This window comes from Pogona vitticeps, chromosome 1 (genome assembly GCF_051106095.1).
Source record: "Pogona vitticeps strain Pit_001003342236 chromosome 1, PviZW2.1, whole genome shotgun sequence".
Taxonomy (NCBI): domain Eukaryota; kingdom Metazoa; phylum Chordata; class Lepidosauria; order Squamata; family Agamidae; genus Pogona; species Pogona vitticeps.
The window spans coordinates 212,277,887-212,302,762 of NC_135783.1; the positions used below are offsets into that span (position 1 = coordinate 212,277,887).

The following is a 24,876-nucleotide window of genomic DNA, read 5'->3' on the forward strand; positions in this document are numbered from 1 at the left end:
ACCCCCCACCTAAGAGAATAAGAGGGTTTATAAAGGAACATAAATCCTTCATATCATGCCAGATAATTCTTTCACATTGCAGGCAAATATCTGGTATATGGTTCTGTAGTCATATGTCACAGCTATTTTGAATCATATATATTTGGAACTAGATATCACTTGTGACCATAGTTAATGCAAATTATTTTCGGAATTTCAAAGTAATCTTGGTGTGTATGTGTGCTGTGCTGTGCCATCAAGTTGGAACTGACTGATAGCAGCCCTAAAAGGGCTTTTGAGGTAAGTGAAATATTTAAGGAGTAGTTTTACCAGTTCTACACACCCCCAGTGAGTTTCCATGGCCAAGTGCAGATTCGAACCCTGTTTTCCAGAGTCCTAGTCCATTACTTTACACCTGGGATCCCCAACCCTCCCAGTCTGCGGTCCAGTGCCGGTCTGTGGCCTGGGCCAAACTGGGCCACAGAGACACATCTCCCACTCACCCCGCACACACTCCCCCCACAGCCCCTTCACGCCTGAGTGCAAGTGCGCCTGTGAGACTGCCCCCACCCCTTTGCGCAGGTGCACAAACACAGTGGGGTACCCCACCTTCCCAACACACAGACCCCGTCCTCACCCATCTGGTCCGTGGTGTCAAAATGTTTGGGACCACTGCTCTACACCACACTGGGAACCCAATTTTTGCTGACATATATTTTAGAAGGGAGCATTGGCTTCTAATTGCAGGGATTTTCATTGATTTGGCTTCCTCTTATTTTATGGAGTCAGGACGAGTTGTGGGGGGAGAATAGCTCTCAAGGAAAACACATGTTTTGTGTGCAAAAAGTGCACAGTTGGTTTCCAACATTCCCAAATGGAACTGGGAAAGACCTGTCTGGACAGATATTGCTGCCTGTCAGTGCTGGCTATGTTGAGCCAGCCTTTCTCATCTAAAAGGCAGCTTCCTAGGTCTCCTACCCTCACGGTAAAAAAAATTTGCAAAGAGATGCAAATCTCAGTCACTACATCAGTCATTTTTCTTAAGGATGACTGAGGATAGTGTTACAATTTGTTGTTGATTAAGCACAATTTCTTCATACTGGAGAGGGAAAGTTTTTGAGATTAGAGTCATTTCAGTGTGAGAAAACCTGAAATGGACAGATTCTTCCATCAAGGTTCAGGACTTCCAGTGCTTCTCTTTTAAAGCTCTAGAGTTGAATAGCTGTGTATGCAGCCTTGTTAGTATTGAGTTAGGACAGCTGGAAGCACCTTCCATGAATCACAATGCATATGATAGCTTGCATTTAATACTTTGCCTGTTGAGATATCCAGTACTTCCTCGCCCCTAAATAGGGGAAATACTTGTTTAGTTTTGCTGGACACTTTAGGAACAAATGTGGATTTCTCTTATCAAGCATATGTGTGGTTTCCAATGATTGATATAGGCCAGCAATGGCAAACCTATGGCACGCGTGCCACAGCTGGCACACAGAGCCCTCTCTATGGGCACGCGAGCCATAAGTTGTCAGATTGCTACTCCCTTCCCCACAGCCAAACCTGTGGAGGCGGCTGCAGTTGCGGTGCTGGCACTTTGACAGGCGGCGGGCCAGGATCCGGAGCAGCTGGCACTGGTGGCAGATCTGGAATGGGGTCTCAAGGCACCTCTGTGCCTGGGATTCCTCCTTCCGCCACCACTTCTGCTGCCACCGGTTCCGCCACTGCCGTGGCCTGTTGCCTGCTGTTTTTTCCCCCCTGTTCAGACACTTGGACCCAAAAAGGTTCGTCATTACTGAATAGGCTATCGATTGACGAAATGCATATCGTTATGGCAGGCCTTGAATATGGAGATGGAAACAGACTCTGCGTACATCCCCAGGGTTCCCTCATACTGTGGCATCACCTCCAGAGATGGAATGTAGAATGGAGTGGACTCATAAGACAATATCCAACTTTCTTCTTTCTGTCCCTCAGCCTAAGAATGGAGTCACTCACTTGTAGAAGGCCAGGGCTGAAATTCAGTACTAAGTCAGAACTAGAGCAAGCCAATTGAATCAGTGGTGATTTGGTGAGTCAGTTCCTATATAAGTTCCATTCATTCTTTTTCTTTCTTAAAAATATATTTTTATTCATTTTCATAGGGATAAGGGTTATGGTACAAATAGGGGGCCAGGAAAGGGGGGGGTGTTAAGAAAAGGTAACATTCCAGACAGCGAAAAGTATTCTTACATCTGCTTTAACAGTACAATTATGTTAAAGATGGAAATTAAACAAAGAAAAAAATACATTATAACGATTTGCCATAATATTCATCATTACTAATCTTCCATTTTCTTGGACTTTCTCTTTCTTTTTATCTTTAAGTTTATTAGTTTTATAAGTTTAATATTATTCTGCCATCTTATATCTATTGTTATGAATTGCTCTATTGCTCTAAATCACTGTTATAACTATTTGTGTTTATTTTATCATATAATCTTTCACCACAAAATACCTTCTTAAATCTAACAACATTTATCTCCACTGCTCTATCTCCATATTCCAACCAATATTTTGTGCCCCTCTTACCATGTCGTCTTTCATTTTCCATCTTATGGACCATGAATTCATTCTCAAGAGCCTCATCCACTCCATATATTGTCTCCTTTGCCTCATCTGCCACAGCATGTGCCCCATCATGTCAGTTCTTCTCCCTTTCATATCGAAGTTTATAGTAAACTTCACCGTTTGCTGCACTTCTGCTGTTGACATCTCCATAAGGGAGATCAACAAATTGACTCTCCACTGCATTGTATCTTCACCTTTTTCTTCTAGAACCTTCTGAGGTTTAGGAATAAAATTGTCTGTGTTTGTGGTTTTAAAAAAATTGATTCCCTGTCATAGTTTCACTTCTTTCTCCATCTTCACTGTAAATTCCATTTCTGTCCCCATGTCTCTAATTTGTTCAAATAGCTGATCCATCTCTGTTTTCATCTGGTGCAGTCCATTAAATATGTTTTTAATATTCTTGAGAATGTCTTATTGTCCCATAATTGTGACTCCATGAGAGGGATTCCAGTTGATCTGACTGGTGCTCCTGTCGAGGCTCTGGTTGATGGCTGGCTTGCCGCCACTACCAGGGTTGTTGACAAGATTACTCTTAAATGCCTTCTCCGTTGCAGAGCTCGTTCAGCACCCTGGTTTAACCAGCAGCTGCAAACTATGAAGCAAAGTAGGAGGAGGCTAGAGTGCAAGTGGAGATGAAACCCGATGGATTATAATCGAAAAGCTGTCAGGATCGCGACTAACCTTTACCTTACCAGGGTAAGGGCTGCCAGATAAGCGAAGCTTCAAATCAGCAGGTGGAACTTTTCCATATAGTCCACAATCTATCTGGAATTGGTCTAAGTGATAGGCCCCCTACTAGTATTTCACCTGACCAATTTGCAGCATTTTTAAAATCTAAAGTGGAGGCCATCTGCGGGAGCTCTCTCCTTTTTTGAACACAGTAGATCGAGCAGAGATGTCTAGCACTCCGCCTTGCCCGATGAGACTCGATATCTTTCAGCCTGTGATACCAGATATGGTGGACAAAGCGCTTGACTGTTGACGTGCCACCTCCTCCTCCCTTGACCCTTGCCCAGAATGGCCCACTGCAATAATTAATGGGTCTCTGAAAGAGACCCTCATTATGCTCATTACGAAGAAACCAAGTTTGGTGGCGGACAACATTGGTAATTATAGGCCTGTCGCCAATGTTTCTTTCCTCAGCAAAGTAGTAGAGAGGGTGGTGGCTGACCAGCTCCAAGCCCTTTTGGATGAAACCAATGCCCTGGATCCATTTCAGTTGGGCTTCTGGCCGTGCCATGGCATGGAAACAGCATTGGTTACCCTGTTTGATGACCTGCTAAGGGAGGCCGATGGACAAAATGTCTCTGTTGGTCCTTCTTGATATCTCAACTGCCTTCGATACAATCGACCAGGATATCCTCCTGGGGAGGCTCTCCGAGCTGGGAATCAGTGGTGTGGCACTAGCCTGACTACGATCCTTCTTGGAGGACCATCCCCAGAGGGTACAGCTTGGGGAAAGTGTATCGGCTCAGTGGAATCTTAATTGTGGAGTTCCACAGGGCTCGATTATCTCCCCAATGCTGTTTAATATCTACATGAGGCCACTGGGTCAGGTCATCGGGGGTGTGGGGCTTCGTGTCATCAGTACACTGATGACACCCAGCTCTACATCTCCTTTGCTCCAAAGCTGTATTGAAATGGATGCAGGTGAATAGTGTGAGGCAAGCTTGGAGGGGTCGAAACCAAGTGGTCTCGGTCAGTTTCAGGAGCTTCCTGAAACCCTACTGATTTTGCTGCGACAAAGTGAACTTCATAAGTTCCATTCATTCAATGGATCTACTCTATGTGCAATTTACTACTGGGTTTCATCATTAAAATGTTGGATATGAAGAGAATGTGATACTACCTACCACTCCCAACAAGGAATTCCAGCCACCCAGCAACAATGCAAGAGAACAAAAGTTTAAGATAGTCATGAATCGGACTGGTTGGAAGGCAGTTCAGTAAAGAATAAGAGCCATCAGATGGCAGAACCAGGGACTATAACATTGTCTATCAACACTTAGCTTCTGGGAAGTTGCCAGAGTAGGCACAAAGGTCGCCTGATCCCCTTGCAGTGAGATTTGCTGCATTTCTACAGTATTTAAGTTATAGAAATTCATTCTTAATTTTCATTTATATACATAAAGTAGCACTTTATATGTTGCCCCTTCCATTTTTGGAGCCCCTTCCCCAATTTAGCCACCAGCCAATCCAGTCCCCACCCCTGGCCAAAAGAAAGGTATCCTGTTCAGTAGACTAGACAGTGCTGAAAGTTATTTCCGTCAGAATGTACTGGGGCCACTTCCCTGCCTTTTACAAAATGTTATTTGTAGGTCAGTCCATTCACAAATAAACATGGGTTACAGCTGCAATTTTCACTTGCTGTGTTCTTCTTGCCTCAGGAAATGCCTTACATGGGAGGCATGGTGGCATCCAATAGTCTTTATCACTCCTGGAATTGTTGAGGGTCAGCAGCAGTTAAGCTACTTCCTGTAGAACAATCGTAAAGCATACTGTTTTAAACATTAGCTTCAGTGTCGTTGTTGTTGTTTGTATGAAGTAAAACATTTTACCTGAACTCAAATTGTATTTCATTTTTGGAGGAGGTGATGAATTTATTGTTCTTCCTCTAAATTTCTGTCGTTGTTTTTTTATATAGGTGGGTACCTATATAGGGGGATGAGCACCGCCCCCTAGAGGCGAACACAACTAGACAAAAATTGTCAAGGGGAACCTTTACCTTTACCTTTACCTTCCGGATTGCACATGTTGTGACATTAGCCATTACGCACACAGACAGAAAGCAGAATTCTACATTTTAGTTAATGACTGCATATTAGCATTTAATAAACAGTTTATCGTTTGGTCTATTGTGCTAAATGATGATGATGATGATGGTGGTGGTGGTGATGATGATGATGATGATGATGATGATGATGATGATGATGATGATGATGATAATAATAATAATAATAATAATAATAATAATAATAATAATAATAATAATAATAATAATAATAATAATAATAATAATAATTTAAAAAACCCAAGGTATCCACATTAAATAAGAGAAAATGTGTTCCAAAATAAAATATGCTTGAAAGTAAAATATGCTGAAAGGTATCGAATTTGAAGGCACAGGATGTATGTTTAATCTCTTTGCATCATTCACTGTGTGTATAAATTCACAATATGTATGGATCTGCACAGATTTATGCCATTGGATACAAATCTTAATATTCTTTTCAAAACATTTATCTGTTTGTAAGAATTAGCCTGTACAGTCAGTTTGCCAAGCCAAGAATCTAAACTATTCATAGATTCCTTACTTAATATCATATCCAAAGGGATATCTTGCAGGAACACAGCCAAACACTGCTAGTTAAACTATACAGACACACTCCATTCTGCCCACTCTTAAGTCTTTTTTCTTTTTAAACAAGACATTCTTAATCCAGAGTCCTCATTCCACATGGATGCACCCCTGCTGCCCAGGACTGCCTACTAATTTGCAGATTGCCACTCCATCTGTACACGCTGACAAGACTTCACTCCATAGCATTTATGTAGTACTGTATATGGAGAAAATCAGTACTACTCAGAACTTGAAAGTAACTGATTGCAAATAATGAGTTGCCTGAATTAATTTTCAGGTACTTTAATGGGATACTGTATGACTCAAGAGTTCTGGGTGCAAGACTCTGCTCGGCCATGGAAGCGCACTGGGGATGGCAATGAAAAATCACTGACTGAATGTCTCATTCGCCTCCAAAACCTTGCCAGGGTTTCCATTAATTGGAAGCAACATAGTAACACAACAAGCACGTCAATGTTTTAGCCCCCAGGTTCTTGTTTTGTTGAAGAATCCACACAGATTCTGTGTGGTGGGCATTCTACAAGGTTGTCACCAACCTCTTCTTATTATTCTTTTCTGTCTGAGGTTGGACATTGTTATAGCTATTTCGACCTTGGATGCAGCAAATCTAAACAGTCCCTCAAGCTCTTCAGCCAAATAATTACCTTGAGGAGTTGATAACAGTGCATATCCCCCGGGTCATGTACATTGTATTTTTACAGTTAAAAAACAGCTGGAGCAAAAACTGTCCCAAAAAGCCCGTTGATTCCCCACACCACCCCCTTGGCTTCTTCGTTCATTCTACCCAATATAACATACTAGGGTAAAAAATATCCCATGCTAATATGTGACATCCTCTGCTTTGCAGTAGACTGGCCTTATTCAGTCTGTGAGGTGATGCCACTGGAATTCTTTGTGATTCAGGAAATATAAATGGAGTAATTTAACTCAAATGTTAACACTGACTCTTACCTTGCCTCTAAATATAGCCCTGAAGTAGCTATCCACCTATACCATTGATTCCCAACCTTGAGTAACCCAGATGTTCTTGCTGCAACTCTCAGAAATCCTGGCCAGCACAGCTGGTGGTGAAGGCTTCTGGGAATTGCAGTCCAAGAACACCTTAGTTAACCAAGGTTAGGAATCGCTGCTCTATACAATGGAATGTTGGTGGAGTCAGAAAATACCCTAGAATTCCCTCAAAGCAACTTTAAAAAAAAATCTTGATGTGCGACAATTAATTTCTTTTTTCTAATAGCAAAACTGTAGTTATATTACAATGTAACTGAGCAAAGTATTACTATACTCCTTTTGCTGTTTAACTATTTTAGTTACAGTACTTTTGTTTTTATGCAGATATGGTCTCAATACACAATGAGGGAGGAATATCCCATCATTCAAGTGCTGGCATGCTATGCTTTGTGTATCCCGCCCCTCTCGTTGTAATCAGGGTGGCTTCCAGCAAATCAAAAACCATTAAAGAATAACAAAAAAATTATAATACAATAAAGCAATATAAAGAAGCATGTGGCCCTTAATTTAGGTGTGGCCACATTTCCTGTGTTCCAGGCAAAGAGAAGGAGACAATCCATTAGGAATCTTAGGCCCACAGGGCATCAGGGAGGTTACTTTGCCTGAGCGAGCCAGTGTGATTACACCACAGTGGCTGTGTCACCAAATCGCCACTGATTCAATAGGCCTACTTTTGAGTAGTTTACCACATTAAGTAACAGTACGTGGTGAACTAGATGTTTGGTACTTCGGTACTTTGGTACTAGTAAAGAGTGTCTTTGGATTACGGCTTCCAGAATCCCCCATGGTTCTCTTAGCACAGACTTGAACCTCCATCTGCTAAGTCTCTAGCTCTCTAATCAGTTGGTCCAGCAGTGCAACCAGTGCACCACACTAGTTCTCTGAATGTTTCCGAAGGATTATGATAACCAGGCACAGGCCGTGACTTTTTTTCCTTCTCCCTCTTTTATAAAGGAAGATAGAAAATACAAAGTTTCCAGTACAAAACAATCCAGCTTCCTTTTATGCCCAAATATGGGAATATGCACTTTCTGTTCCTTTTTTTAAAAAATTATGGCCAATTAGAGCTTGAACAATCCATGGTTTCCAGAACACAGGTGTAACTGCCATATGGGGAAGGAAGAGGATTCTATATTTAGTTATTCGTTTAGCCATTATCAGAGTTCCCCAAATCCTCTGCAACTGCTAATCGTGGACTATCCGCCAGCAATTCATGCTGTTTTCCTTTCAGGATGCAGTTAGTACAACTTTCATGGGAAAAATTGTATAATAACCTCTACCTCGATACCATCGTTGTGAGAAGTAGAAATAAATGATTAATTTTAAAGTTTATTTTTATTTTATCATTTCATATAATCACTTTCAATGCTCTGGTTGTTTGGTCATTTATGTTACCCTGGGGAATTGTAGAACAGCTTTTCAATAGCATGGAGCTTGCTTTGAAGTGGAATAGGCAGATGAGTGCCCCTTGATGTATAACAAGAGGGCCTGCTTTTTCTTTAAGAGGAACTCTGATAGTAAGACATGCATTGAATAGAAAAACATACTGAACTATTATCACTAAAAGTGTATCCTGTTATTCCTCTAGGATGCAGAGGACTTGGCTAATGTTTTCCTTCTAACAATCCTCTAACATGTTAAGATGGTCCACCCACGCCATACATTCTTCTAAAGCTTGGTTCCCACACCATATTTTCAAATGTGCAAATAAATCTCATGTACATAGGGGAAGATGGAACATCTGAAATGGTGTTATGCAGCATGGGTGTATAATTTTTTACAAAGAAAATGAAAAATAAAACACATGCACTTTCATGATTGATTGATTGATTGATTGATTGATTGATTGATTGATTGATTGATTGATTGATTGATTGATTGATTGGATTTATACCCTGCCTATCTGGTCAAACAACCACTCTAGGCTGCTATGACCACTCTAGGCAGCTAGAGTGTTGAGCTCACTTCATTGTCAATTAGGTTGATTGTGTGTCTTACTTTACAGAGGTCAGAGCTCCACCTGAAGGACTGTCTGGTCCAAGACCAATTTAAAGACAAAGAAAGGCAAAGAGAAAGGACTTGGAGAGAAGCTTGAAAGGCAAATCTTGAACTTGCCCATCAACAGTTGACAACTGGACACCAGGCAGAGCAATAGGTAAGACAGCCTTCTGGTTATTGTCTTCCTCACCGGCACATCTTTTTGTCTAAATTATAGCCATTTTAAAAAATTGTGTGTGAATACATATATATGTTATAGTATTACAGTATAATAATATACGTTATTCCTCCCGGAGCAATGCACTTCCTCTCTTTTTCAGTGACTTACATATGACCCCCTTAATTTGGGAATAGCTGTTTTCCCTTTTGTCCAGTCTTCCAGACATGTATAATACACAGGACCAAGATTCCCTCTAAGCTGGGCACATGTGCGGGCAGGTGTGACTCCATCTCCTTCTCTTCCTCCTCCATGCAGTGATTGTGTTTAACTCTTTTGGTTCCGGTTGTGATGGAACTCTGTTTGTTGGTGGGGGTTTGAGTCGTATGCACACGTAGGGGGGAAATCGCGCACATGAGGGCACATTGCACAGGTCAAAAGAACTGCTGGATATCTCAGTGGCTTAGGTCTCTGACTGTGGAGCCAAGGGTTGGTAGTTCAGTTCCCCAGTGGGCCTCTTTGACAGGGGCTCAATGATCCATAGGGTCCATTCCAGCTATGCAGTTCAGAGGTTATTTATCTGACATGCTGGATTTTCCAGATCTGTATGAAGACTGGTTACTATGTCAGGCATTTCATTTTCTCCATGTATTCAAAGGTGGCCCTCCCCGTGCTGCCGCCACCCCCTGCTCACTTTCAGAACATAACTCTCTTTCTGGAGATGGATCCTCTTTTCTTCCTGTTTGAGGGTGGGGGAACCCAAGATCTCATGGCCCTTCAGATGCTTTCCTATGGACTATAGGACTGTACCCTTAATCAGAGTTTTAATGATATTTGTAAGTGATCTCACTGTGTTTTTATTTTGTTCTCTGTCTGAATCTTTCTCCCCTCCATCCATCCTGACACTTTTATCCTGCACATATTTTCATTTTTTAAAAAGGGACGGTTCCATGGAAATAGAATTGTCTGGGAGTAAGTATAATGCTATGAATCCTGCAAGCTCTATGGCCACTAAGAATTCTGAGATTCAAAAGGAAAACATTTCCTCTAAGAATGTGGTGCAGACATTACCATAATTCCCTGATATAACAAAGAGGAATTCAAGAGAGGTATCTATCCACCTGGTTGCTGAGCTGGGAGCATTCAAACTGCATCGTTATATGGTCATTTGCATAAAGGTGAAATCACTGCACTGTAAGAATTTGAGAGGATAGTACAATTATGATTGTGTAGTTGCGGCTGTCAGCATTTTCAGGATCATTCGCTCTGCGACCAAACATCTGGAAGTGATGAGTACTCACATCCTCTGGAGGTTTCCCTGGAAAAGGAAGGCATTTTGGCAAACACCTCCCTACCCAAACCACTAGCCAAAGCCCTGATAAATGGCTTGCAAGGCCTGTGTTGCACTTTTGACACCCCCAATGCCATTCTGCACCAAGACCGGACAGTATTATTTACCAAGCCCAGTTCGGCTCACAAGCCCTGCACGGTAGGCCTTCCAGGGTTACGATAAACTGGTCCTACTTTGGATGGCTACCTGGAGCAGTCCAAAAATGTCTGCGGGTATGCAGGATGAGTGCAAGGGGAGTAAATGGCAGTGGGTGTTATGAATGTGTTACAGCAGTACGTTCTGTGTTGCAGCATCTTCCGTGGCTCTCCTGGTATGTTTCCAGGCCTAGGTTCAAAATGCTGGTTTTGAACCGGTTTCATGGTTTGAGGCCTGACCATTTGAAGGCTTGCTTTTCCCCATGTGCTGTCCACCTGGGCTTAGAAGAAGTAATTGAGTGAGGACCTTCTTTAAGTGCCCCAGCAATCTAAAGTAAGGAAAGTGACCAGGAGTGAAAGAGTTGCCCTTTACTAGTTGAATATTCTCCCCAGTGAGACCCACTTGGTTCTTACTCTCCTCTCTTTTTTGTATCAGGCAAACATTTCCCCAGACCTTTCTAAAAATAAAAAACAACAACCCAAAAAACACCCCACAAAAGCATCGCTGTATTATTCAATATTCTACATTGTATTAGATCATTCTGGTTTGAGTGTCGCTGCACTGTAAAAGAAGCAGCCTGATGAGTTAGTGGGACTGCAGTGGTTGCCCCCCCCCCCCGCCCACTTTCAGACCTCTACCAGCATCTCACATGGGCCAGGATCCTAAGTCCAACAGAATCCCCCCCCTTTTTTTTACATTATTTCTATTGAAATCAATGGGGGAACGTTAGCTATGCCAGTCCCAATGTGAGGCAACTCATGGTTCCAATTGTGGAACTGTTCAAGGGAGCAGAGGGGCTTCTGCCACACCTCCAGAATATGATCTTTCTGAGTATACTACTGACTGGAGGCCTTGCAGCGACAGATCTGCACTCATGGACCTCTTTGCAGGAGTAAATTGAACCTCCCAGCTAGTTTAGCCTGTTTCAGTAGAGCTATACTGGCAGAAGAATTTGTCAACCCTTTCCTAAACCCTGTTAGCCAAGGAATCATGGGTTAGTGCCACTGTGCCGTTGTCTAATATTATCTTTCAGTATCTGGTTTATTTTTACAGATGTTTTATTTGCTGCTTTATTAATGCTTGTTTACTAAGAATTGTTACCTTTAATTCCCCCCCCCCCCCCGAAAACAATTTTCATTAGGTGGCTGATAAATGTAACTACAGTAATGTCATGAGAGGCATTACTTGCAGCTTTGGCACGCAAAACTCCACTTGAGATTGGCACATGAGATTGTCATAGGTGGGAAGAGGATGTGATGAACATGTTGGTTTTCTTCTAAGCCCACCTGCTTTGTGTTTACCTCTGCCTGGAAAGGAGGACCTGAGGCACTCTACACAGTTTGGATGAGTGGGTTTCTGTTCTTCTAGCAGCAAGCTCCAACAGATAGGTTGGCACTCTTCCCGCAGCAAATTTTTGTTCCCTGGGTCAAGGTCCTAGTGGCTCCACCTTAGTTAGAGCTCTGAAATCCATGGACGGAGGAAGAGAGGGAGGGATTTTTGTCACCCATTAAGTAGGGCGTAAAAGGAGACTGGTAGACTATGCTTGACTTAGGGCAGGGGTGGGCAATTAATTTCTATGGTGAGCACATGAAAAATCTGAACTGTGTTTGGGGGCCAAACCAACTTTACTTAAAAATAAAATGAAACAGTGATGATATGATTGTTTTTATTTTAAAATGAAACAGTAATGTTGTGATTGTTTTTATTTTAAACTTGTTAATCTTCACAAATACTAAAGAGTTTTTTTTTTTTTTTTTGCGGTATCGGGCTGGACAGGAGTGGCTCACGGGCCATATGTGGCCTGCGGGCTGCACTTTGCTCAGGTCTGACTTAGGGTGTTGCATGCTGAGCAGGCCTGCGCTGAACACTGTTGTAGCTGTTTTCCCTCCAAGCCTGACACTATGGGATAGCAATGATTCCCCTGCCACATTACATTTTTCCTTCGATAAAGCAGTTTATTCTTTTGGAGGAATCTTATCAAAGATGCAAAGACAGATTTCCTAGGAGACACATGGGACAACACTGGAGGATGTAGTTTGAGGATACCATCAGAAGCACAGTATTTGTGAAACAGCATTTTAGATTACTTTTTCAATAAGCTTCTATAGACAATTTTTTATGCAGCTTCACGCATCCCATGGAAATACACTATTTCATGAGACGTTTAATCCTTAACTGTGTATTTAATGAGTTTCATACAATGAACACTTAATATGATTTTAGTTTTGTGTCAACACAAAGCACATTGGCTTGTTTTCACAAGATATAAAATCTTACCATCCTCCCGTATCAGATCCTCCTGCAAGATAATTGACCACCATGTGAGTTACAGCTGGAATCCTAAAATCAACGTTGAGGGCAAATAATGAAAGGAAATGTCAAATATTTCACAATAGTGCTTTCATATAATAGGAACGTTCATAAAGGACTGAAGCCTGTAGAATTATTAGGAAACTGTCTTCTGACTTCAGTGGGGTTTTGTTGGCCTCAGGAGGAGAGCTCAGATAGGTGGGTCCAGTTTTTCATCTTGGCTATAATCCAAAAGACTTTTTTTTAAAAAAAAAGTAACAAAAGTACTGCCAGTGGAGATTTCTCATTTGCTTTCAATCTGCATTTTTTTTTCATGCTAAATCCTTGGGTATTTCTTAAGACTGTATCTTAGGTTAAAAGGCAGCTTTACAACTCAGTGGGAAAAGGCACTCTTGTAATGTCAAGGAAAGAAATAACCTAAACAGAAGACATATATTTTCATAAGCAAAGCCAGCGAGTGAATTGTGAACCCTGGCTGTCAATTCCAGAGAAGACACTGCTGAATTCAAAATTTGCCACTCATCATAGCAACATCTGAACTCAAGGGAGACAACATGCTCTGGGATTTAGAGGACTGGACAGCCATGCACAGCCCTGCTTCCTACTCATGATCCTTCCTTTGTTCAGGCTGAACACCTGAGCATGTCTTCTGCCTTGATGGAAGGAAGCAGGCATAACTTGGGATAGAGCTGGGCTGCAAACCTCCTTCAGCATTATTTTTTTTTTTTTGCAAACTTCAATCTTAATCTATATTTTTCTATTTTAGTATTGTTCAAACCACTGGTTTGATCCACCTCCGCATGTCTTTATCTTGTGCACAATCCCTGGCCTGTCATAAAGATTCACAAAGCTAGCAGGAATTGGAGAGAGTTACTTCTGTATGGTGACTCAGTCTTCTCACCCTCTGAAGAAATCTATTGTATTTTTCCAAAACCTACTTGTCCTATTTTATTTCAGCTGATTTTTAAAAATCATTCTATTTGCTGCTTTTGTCTGCTATTTTAGTTCTGAATCTTTCGTGTTTTAGCGGCATCATTCTTGAACTTGTTCCAGACTGATTTGTGACTTTATGCAACTCACGTTGATGCAGAATTTTCATATCTTACATTGTAAACTGCCTTTGGAAGGCTGCAGTCTTGAAATGCACTCAACAAACGAGCGAACAAATAAAATCTCCCTTCTTGTGCTCTAACATCCTTATATGAGAGCTTCTTCTCTGTAGATAGATTGTGGGGTTCTAGGAGTTGTAATCCAAGCAAGCAATTGTTTCAAGTCTGATTTTCAGAGATGCAAATGATGAAAGTAAAATGCAGCTCCCTGCTGTAATAACATCTTGTCTTCCCCAAGCAGAGACCCAACTGGCCAATCCCTTCTGGACCTCTAGAAAGCCCATGCAGATGAGCTCATTTAGCCCTGCTTTTGAATCAGGGAATATGAAGTGCCCTTTTTTTTTTTTTAACATTCTCATAGGTTGAGCTTTCTGTAGGTTGCAATTTCATTTATTAAATATGTAGTGAAAGAATCCAAGATCAAAATGTGGTAAAATGTACATATTCCCAGACAATATTACTTCAGATTCCTGGTATATGCAGTACAAATATAAATCCAGAGTTGGTTCATCCTCATGTGGTAAACAAGACAACCAATAATAGTAATAATTTTAGAACTGCAGAGCTGGAAGGGACCCAATGCATCACTGAGTCCAGTTCCTATCAAGGAGGTACAGTGTGGAATCAAACGCCCAAGCACTGGCTCTGCAGTGAAAGACCTAAGACGCTGAGCTATTCGGCAGCTCAAAAATGTCTTCTTTAAACAAAACGTTGGGATTTCCTCCCCTATTAGTCTTTGAAATAATGGTCAAAATCCTGTTGTTTAGTTTAGTATATAAATAGGCCCATTGAATCAATGGGGATTTCATGAGTCAACTCCTTCTTAGGTTCCATTGATTCAAATAGGCCTACTTTAATTGTGACTTACTATGCTAAAATCTCAGTGGAGTTTATGGAGACATTGTCTCGCCACATCCACATTGATTCAGTGGGGCTACTCTATTGCGATTTACTAAACTACACAACAGGATCAGGCCACCATCTGCATTTTTGAGACCAGTTTTTAGACACTTCTGCACAGTGTTGGAAAATGCAGTAACCCATGCTGCCTTTCAGCTGGGACTGGAAATTCCTTGACAGACTATCTTACTGCTCTGAGGTACAGTAGTATGCCTTGAGTACAAATTTGGCAATGCCAGAATCGAGTCACCAATTTACATCTGGATAAGCGCAAAAGTGTGAGTTGCAGTGGGTAAACTGCTGTTAATTAAAGAGGCACTGATCATGTTCCTGGGCGTGTGCCCGATTGCCGGATCAGGTGCTCACCAAGGAACACAACAAGCACCTTGTTAAATAACAAGTTTGCCACTGTGACTTATACCATGCCAATGACACAGATGGAAATAAGCAGTTGTATTCTGGCTAATAGAGGGAGTTTTTAATTTTCCAATTCATGTTCATGGGATATTTCTTTGGCATTATGATGTCAGTTTCACCACACAAAAAATAATATTCCATTTATTCAAACCTTTGATGATTTGAATGGTTTGGATGTGCACTGGCCATTCAGACAGAGGTTGATGCCCAGCATTGTTGTTGATGTTTTGACTTATATACTACTTATAACATAATTATGCAAGCAACACTTTGTCCCTTAGGGAGCTGGGTACTGATTTTAATTACTTCGGAAAGAAGGAAGGCTGAATCAACATCCTTTTGGTGATTTGCAGCATAATATCTGTTCAGACGTAAGTCCCATTGAATTCAAGGGGTCTTATTTCCAGGTAAATGAATGTAAGGTTACAACGTAAAGAAAACACATATAGAACCATCTCATGCAGGTACAGGGAGAGCAATAAATCTTAAATTCGTGAACACAAATCATGTTAATGGATTGAGTGGCATTTTCTTCCTGTAAATAAATAGAAACCCTTCTCTACAATCAGAATACAAAGTTCCAAAGTTCCCTCAGAACTGGTGGTTGGGCGGCATTCATTTTGTGACACGCATTAATTCAGTCGGCACATTACAATGTTAAACTAAATGACATTATTACAAAGCTGTGCTAAGAAGTGTTGACAGGTCCATATGGTAATTTTACAATGTATAATGAACACAGACTCCTTTCTTGCAGAAATTTATAGTTCAAATCTATACCCAGGATATCCAGTTTTATTTCCAGAAACTTAAATTGACTTATTACGATGTAGTGAATGTATAAATTAGTTCCAGTAGTTAAACTGAAACATTTCCCTACAGACTCAATTAGATTCATTAATCTACTGTGTAGACCTGTAAACGGTCCATTGTTCTTTCTCCCCTCCCCAAAATGTCAAAAAGTATTTCCCCAAGTATAAAATATTTTTCTACCAAAATTATTTTAAATGGGAAGAATTATTAAATATTTTAAAACTCCAGATACGTATATTTTTAATTGGACCCCCCTCCCTTTCCCCCTTTTCTGCAAGGAAAACAGAAGCTGGCTCTTGCCCTATAATTTAGTGGGATGCTGCCTTGTTTCAGTGTTCTCTTAAACTTGAGATGTATCAAACATTTTAAAAGGATAATTTCCCCCATGCACTATGAGGGATAAATCAGCTGCAAAAGACCGCCATGCTGCTTTCATAACGTACAGCTTCTATTACTAAAAACTCTGATGTCCAATTGAAGGGGATGTAACGGAGACAAAGATATTAGCCAATCACAGGTCTGGGAAGAATCTGAGCTTAGAGAAAATTAGTACATTTCAGAGATTTGCTTACCGTCAAAAAGGAGGCAAAGCAATAGCTCAACTATTGTATAAAACGTGGAGGCCAGTAAGAGTTTTTAGAAGCCAGATAGACAAAGAACAAGGACCGATGTTCCCTCTAAGATGCATAGGGCAGAGTTCCATCAGCAGCACACAGTGGCAGCTGGGGGTCGATGCCTGTTTACTTCTGGAATTCAGATGACGACCATCACCACCCCGATGCTCAGAGGGGCGCAGTGAGAATGAAATTTTGAGGAAACGTTGACAAGGACCCAAGGTGGCTTACATAAATAAAATACAATGTTTAAAGCTAAAAACAGCAAGTATAGAAAGAGAATCAAACAAACACCACACTAAAAGACAGTAAGCAAAAGCAACACTAAAAATACATCCAAGCAGCAAGGCACAACTTTTCATCTAAAACCCACACTCACACAGCCAGTCATGAAGGGAAAGCTTACCTTTATACGTGAGTAAAACTCCCTCTTGGTTTAACACTTTCAATGTAAATGCCTCTGTTGGGGCCACCCATGTTGGAATTTTCTTATATGTTTGTACTTGGAATTTTTGTCATACTAAACAACGCTTTCCTCATTATAAGTTCTGAGAAATGTGTTTGTTCTTTGAATTTTCCATACCATACATATGCATGCCAGCCCATTTTAAAATCATGACCTTCCAATTTCAACAGTCTTTGATTTTCTAGTGTTATTCGTTCTTTTATCTGAACCATAGCACAGGCCTTATAGTATAATAGCCAATTCGGCAGTGCTAGTCCTCCTCTCTCTTTTAAATCTTGTAGTGTTCTAAGTTTTATTCTTGGTTTTTTGGTCTTCCACACAGATTTCAAGATCAGGCTGTCTAAGTCCTTGAAGTATTTATAATTTAATAGAATTGGTAAGCTTTGAAACAAGAATAACAGTTTTGGTAAAATGATCCTCTTTATTGTCGAGATTTGTCCTATCATTGAGATTTGTAGCGTGTTCCAATCCTCCAAGTCTCCCTGTGTTTCTGAATTGTAAGATAATTTTCTTTCATCAAATTATCTGTTTTGTGATAGTGACTCCTAAATATTTCACCTTTTGTACCGCCTCAAAACTATTTTTCATTATCAGTTTTTTGACATCCTCTTTATTCGTGTTTTTAGTGAGGAATTTTGGTTTTTGGTAATTTATTTTTAAGTCCTGCGACAGCTCCAAACTCTTCTATGGTTCCCAATAGTTCTTCCATACTATCCAGGGGATTTTCTAATATCAGTGCTAAATCGTCAGCGTATAGTTTAAATCCTTCTCCCCTGATTCTAAGGCCTCTAATTCCATGATTTCCTCCCATTTGTCTATTCAAAATCTCTAATGTTAGAATAAATAGCAATGGAGAAAGTGGGCAGACCTGCCTCATGCCTTGTTCGATTCGGATATCTTCAGTTATTTGGCCATTGACTTTGATTTTAGCCTTTTGTTTTGTATATATTGCTTTAATTGCTTGTAAAAAAGTTCGTTCTGCCCCCATCTTCTTTAATTGCAATAATATGAACTCCAGGACTTTGCCTGCTTGTGGAAGAACAATGAAGATGAGGCCAGTCTGGCCTCCTGTGGGAGGGAGTTCCAAAGTCTGGGAGCAGCCACAGAGAAGAATTTCTCTTGTGTCCCACCAAACACACCTGTGAGAGAAAGACCTCTCCTGATGATCTTGAAAACCGGATAATCCGTTCCAATGGGAACGGATTACCGTCCTTAAGCGAAAAATCACCATAGGAAACATTGCTAAGCGAAACGCGGTTCCCCCATTGGAATGCATTGAAATCTTTTCAATGCATTTCAATGGGGGAGAAAAAAAACACCAAAAATTCAAAAAGAGTCAGAACGAAGCCAAATTTGGTTAACAAAGGGTTTATTAAGTGCACTAACAATTTGAAGCACTCTAAAGCCTTTTAAAACAATATAACACCTTTTAAAAATAGCGAAAACAGAGCTGTCAAAAACATCACTAAGCGAAACAAGGGGACCTAAACTGTCATCACTAAGTAAAGCACGGTCCCGAACATCGCTATGCAAAATTTCCCCATTGGAAACATTGCTAAACGGACCGCAAGATCGCTCCAAAAACCTCATCACTAAGCGAATACATAGTTAAACGAGGCAATCGTTAAGCGAGGCACCACTGGATATGGTCTTTGAGCTAGCTTGGACCAAAGTCATTTAGGGCTTTATAGGTTAGAACCAGAGGCACATAGATCACGTTACAATAATCCAACTGGGATGTACGTAAGGCATGTGTCACCATGGCCAGATCAAACATGTCCAGGAACAGGCACAGCTGGCACTAGAGGTGGGGATATTTGTACACAAAAAGAATACCCCCCCCACAGATGGACATAACAAGGGTCCAGCCCGCTGGGTCTGGACCATCCACTCACCTTCCGCTGTTGCTGCGGGCTCCACGCTCCCTTCCTATCGCTCCGGAGCTTGCGGTCTGCGAGCCACTCTTCAACCTGGCAGCAAGGCTCATCCTCCTTCCTCCTGCCAGCCAGGAGTGGCTTGCAGACTGTGAGCTCCGGAGTGATAGGAAGGGAGTGCAGAGCCCGCAGCAACAGCAGAAGGTGAGTGGACAGTCCAGTGGGCTGGACCCTCATTATGTCCACCTGTGCAGGGGTATTTCTATACGGATACGAATACCCCCCCTCTAGCTGGCATACTAGTTTGAGTTGTGCAAAGGCACTCTTACACACTTATTGGCTGAAAACCTGTTGGTTAGTGTATTAACTCACAACTAGAGTAGATCCATTGAATCAGTAGGGAACTGGTGAATCAACTCCTCCATAAATAAGTTCTAGTCATTCAATAGGCCTATCCTAGTTCCAACTTGCTACACTAAGCAATAGGATTTCAGTCATTATATACCATATTTCTGTGTATTTGGTTCACACACATCCATGCGTGTGTGCGTGCATGTGGCCTGAACAGACTCAGATCAGAAACTGAATGTGAACTGTGAGTGAATGGATGGTGGACACAACAATTTGTGAGTTTGTCATATAAATTGTTGCAGCCAGAGATGGGCACAAACCAGTTCATCCCGGTTCATCCTAGTTTGTAAAGCTTGTTTGCTTTTTCCACCTTGTCAGCTAATCTTCCAGTCATGAGCAAAAGCACAGACTTGTCTGAGTGGGAGATCAGCGACAAGGGAGGGGCAGAGAAACACAAACTGTTGCTGGGACTGGAAGACCATTTCAAGAAGTGCAGGAAGCTAGCACACTGGGCCCGGTGATTGACTAATTGAGTCAGAGAAGGGGGAGGAGAGCAGCAGCACCTGTGCTGCTGCCTTTACACACTGGGATGAACTGGGACGAACTGGTTTGTACCCATCTCTAGCCAGGATCCATGTGGACTCTTCGTTTTTCCATTAAAGTTGCTCATGCAAACATGCATTTGATGTTCTCTAGTCTAGGAAATCTTGCAAAAGTGAAACAAGTTATCAAGTGAACTGGCTTTTACATTTTTCTTTGTTTTTAGCAATTGGTTGATTGATCCAATGTGGCTATTATTAAAAGTATCACCAAATTTATCATGATACTGAAAAACAGTCATGCAGCCTGCAGGATTCTGAGACTTGGAATCCAAAATAAGAATTTCCCCAAGCTCTAGATGCTGTACTGTATAGATAGTAGCTGGGAATAAATCCAATTGCACTTAGTAGTATTAACTTCTGAGAAATCTTCCCCGTGGGAGTGGGTTACATAGCATCCTTTTTTTAAAAAAAGCCAAAGAAAACGAAAGAACAATTAAATAAGGAGAAAATAAAATAACAATAATAGGAGGTTCTGCGTTTCTCCTTCAGAGACTTGGCCCCAATGCTCCCTGCAAAATAGTTCATATTTATCTTTGAATATTTTCCAGATTATTTAACTGAAAATTTTTCTCCACACACCTCCCCCCCTCCCAAATGTAACTTACAGGCAGACTGTGCAACTAAGTAGCCTGTGTTCATGAATATTCACTTTCCTTCTGTCTCCAGTAGGAAGATGCAGGCATGAAGAACATACTGTGAGATGACTCAGAATTTCCCACACTGTATTAGTGTTCTCTGGTTTGAGGGAATAAGTAAAATCCTCCCTCCCCTCCCTCTTTTTGCCTCTACAAATGTATTTTCATTTGGCTCTAAGGTCAAGAATTGAGATGGGCATGAACTGGCAGTTTGGCAATTCATGCTGGTTCATTTTTTGGCTGAACGGGTGTTTGGTGTTTCCCAGCCCCACCTTCTCTGGTGGGTGCCCACTCAGAGGCCATGCTCAGAGGAGGTGGGGCAGGGAAGCTGAAGTGTTGCCTCTGAGTGGGTTCCTGCTGGAGGAGACAGGGCTGAAAAGTGCCAAACACCTATTCAGCACTGCCGAAATGGCCATTCATGGCCATCTCAAGTCAAGAGCATGAGTTCTAATTGGTTGGCTTCTCATTCCCCCCCCCCCCCAACCAGTAGATGTTCTCCAGTCCAGACAGTAAAGCCACTTGAATTTCACATTTCATTTCCTCAGCCCTTGTCTACTAGTTATGTTGAGATATTAACTGTACAAATTACTTCTCAAAAGGGATATTAAGACAAATTTTTAAAAATGGATACAGCTGCAGAATATACTAAAATTTTCAGTAGAAATGAGACAAATTACAAAATCAGCCCATTTTAAAAATCAGCTGAAGTACCAAAACCCCCACAACTACTTAAAGGAAAAAGAACAATTCCCAAGCCAGCAGAGGAATATGAAAGGCGGGGGGGGGAAAGAAAAGTAAGAATGTCAGGCTGTTAAACTAATCAAAGTATGGGAAATGAGGAATGACTCAATGGTCCCAAGTGAGCTTTCCTTGGGAGAGTATTCCATAATGGGGGGACGGGGTGACCACAGAAAAGGCATATTCTCTCATTGCCACCAGCTATCCTTGGAGCAGAGAGAGGGGTTTTAATTGTCCATCTTCTGGCCTGAGCAGGTTTATATGGGGGAATACAAGGCCCGAACCCAAGACCCATCCTTGAAGTATGTGTTATCCCAAGGAATGTGGGGCTTTACATATTACACCCAGGTTTCTTATACCTCAGCAGCCAGTGTAGATAAGCCAGAAATGCTGCCTTCTGGTCAAAAGTCTGGCTGCTGCAGTCTACACTATCTGCAGTTTCTGGGCCATCTCCAAAGGTCACCCAATATATACAGTGGTGCCTCACTTAATGATTACCTTGTTAAACGACGAATCCGCTTGACGATGGGGTTTTTGCGATCGCTTTTGTGATCGCAAAATGAAGTTTTAATGGGCAAAATTTGCTTCCCGACGATCGGCTCCCTGCTTCGGGAACCGATTCTTTGCATTACGACAATCAAAACAGCTGATAGTCGGGTTTCAAAATGGCTGCCCGCTGTGTAAAATGGCTCCCTGCTGTGCTTTAGGACATTTTTTTTTTTGCTGCACAGGCATTGGAAAATGGCCGCCCTATGGACGATCTTCGCTGGACGCTGAGGTTTTTAGCCCATTGGAACGCATTCAGCGGTTTTCAATGCGTTTCAATAGGCTTTTTTATTTTGCTTGACAAGGATTTTGGTCTACAGCGATTTCGCTGGAACGGATTATCCTTGTCAAGCGAGGCACCACCATAGTGCATGCTAGTCATCTAGCATAGAGCTCATCAGAGCTTTGAAAACTAAAGTTAAGCTGTCCCTCTTCAGATATGGTTGACACTCACCTTTCTACTGAAGCTGGCAGAAAGCACTTTGTGCTATGGAGGCTACTTGCACCTCTTGTGGCAATGATGGATCCAAAAGTATTCCCAAGCTTCTGATGGTGTCAGAGTCAGCTAGCAATGTCAGAGTTCTCTTAATGTTCTGTCAGTGACAGTTATGGAGTCAGCAGTTACAGTCTGAGTGAAGTGTTCATGGAACCAGTCAATGAGTCAAATAATGAAGTTAACCAGTTAAGATTTCATACAATATAACAAGTAAATATGTTTTGTTTTTTATTCTGATATATATGAAGATTTGTGAGTAAATATAAACATTTTAAATTCTTTTTCAGCATCAGAGTCTCTGACTGAATCTATTGGGACTACATTGGCAGTTGAGGTAAAACTAACTAACAATAAAGTTAAGGTTCTTCTTCATGGTCTCTCTGAATGCACACAAATGGATTTTACTGCGCCTGCTCAGGACTCTTCGGAATATTCTAGAGCTTAAAAAGATGTGATCAGTAGAACGTCGCCCCATGGCACACATGCTCTGCCTGCCCGTATTACCTCAGTTCCTTTTAGCCACCACTGAAATCGGACTTCTTTCGGAATTAGAGCTTTGTGATTGTGATTCTGTACGGTATATTGATCTTTGGACTGCATTACAGTTTCGATTATTGAATTATGGACTAAATCAAATTTTTTATTTACAGACGTTCCCTGTGAGTTATTTTTTCTTCTCTTTTCCCCCTTTCTCCCCCTTTTCCCACTCTTTTTAAGGCCTCCTCAGGCCCTTTCAAGTGCTGCGTGATGTCTGCCAGTAAAATTCTCTTTACCAACGGCCATGATCACTGCTTGTTCTGTTTGGGCGAGAGTTACCAAACTCACACTTGTCCAGAGTGTAAGAAGTTAATGAAACCGGCCTTAAAGCTCTGGCTTCAAAGGCTGTGGCCCCACTTATCAGAAGAATCTCTAGCACCGTTCAGACTACCGACCAGCCCCACAATGGAACTTACTCTAGTTCCATCATCTTGTTCCAAGTCCTCCATTCCGTTAGCTCCTATACTCTCGCTGAGGTCTTCTACTAAGGCTTACAAACCAAAATCACCATCGGTATTAACATCGACGTCGATGTAGAATACCTCTTCTGTGTTAACTAAGACCCAATCTAGTAAAAAGCAAAAAGATAAAGACAAGGTCAAACAGAAGAAAGCAAAGCGGGCTCCTAAACCGCTTCAGCCTCATGAACCTCCGATTGTCCATGTCTCCCTCCTATCCTCAATCCTGGAGGAGTCGTTGAGGAACATTCCAGACTGAGGCTCCATTTCTGAGCCCGGGGAAACGAATCTTCCCACTCGGGCTCAAGCTTCGGTCTCCACACTGACCTTGTCCCCAAGTCATGGCTGTTCAGAGGCTGATGTCCTATCCAGCCTGGCCTCGGCCCATTCTAGCCCTGTTTCAACCGGGCAGGCGACTAATAAATCTATCAGAAGCATTGGTATTGCAATATTCTCCTTGGAAGAGGACATTTCTCCACCTCTGCAGTATTAGGAAGTACTGTTCATCCCACACCCATCTTGACGCCATGCCTTTCCCGAATATGAAGAGCCTCTTTATGATGCCGACTGGCATAGTGATCGACATCGATACCGATACGGCCAATATGACCCAAGGTTTATTCCTGAATATTTTGAGCGTCCAAAACACATTCAGTATGCTTACACCCTTCCGAATCTTCTCAGTCGCTGTTGCTATGTCCTGTCCGGAGTCAACACTGAGCCACTTAAGAGCCCGCTCCTATGGTGCCAAGGGCTAAGAAATCTTCCAAGCACCTTCTGTACTACTGAAGTACCATGTCGTGATCCTATATCATCTCGACACAAGACCACTCGACATGAGACCATCCCATCGAAACAACACTCTTCCATGATACTGGCAGCTCCGACGTCGCACCAATTTGTCTTTGTGTCTTGATCCCATTCCGACCATCAGGTTCCACCACTGACCCCTCCGGTTTCTGTTTCCCGGGATCGTCAGAATTCTCCTTCTCCAACTCTTTCTATTTTGGGTGCATCTTCGACATCAACAGCTTCTGATCAGATTCCCTCCTCTGAATCATCCAGGGAATCCCCATCAAATTTACCAAACTCCCGATTCTGATGTAGCGGATGTTCACCCTCCATCTCCATCTGAAGATTTTACTTCTTGAGCTCAGCTGATCTTGCGCATGGCCAAATAATTGGAACTGGACATTGAACAGCCATCTCCCCCTAAGCCTGACCTTGTCTTTGATGGCATTAATAAAGAAAAATCCCCTCCTTTAAGTTTGGCATTCATCCCATCAATGTTGGACCTTATTAAGGAATCTTGGGATAAGCCATTGACATCCCTACAAATCTCGAGATGGGTGGAAAATCATTACCGTACTCACAGCACAGATACAGCATTCCTAATCAAGCATCCTTCACCAAA

At 41.8% G+C, this 24,876-nt stretch overlaps 1 long non-coding RNA gene across 1 annotated transcript in view; it reads left to right on the top strand.

Moving 5' to 3' along the window:
• The first annotated feature begins 4,941 nt into the window (after positions 1-4,941).
• Positions 4,942-24,876, top strand: part of LOC144583162 (uncharacterized) — a 29,980-nt gene continuing 10,045 nt past the window's right edge. Inside the window, exon 1 of the long non-coding RNA XR_013536806.1 lies at positions 4,942-9,110. This is a non-coding gene — a long non-coding RNA (uncharacterized LOC144583162). The remainder of the gene's footprint in view (positions 9,111-24,876) is intronic.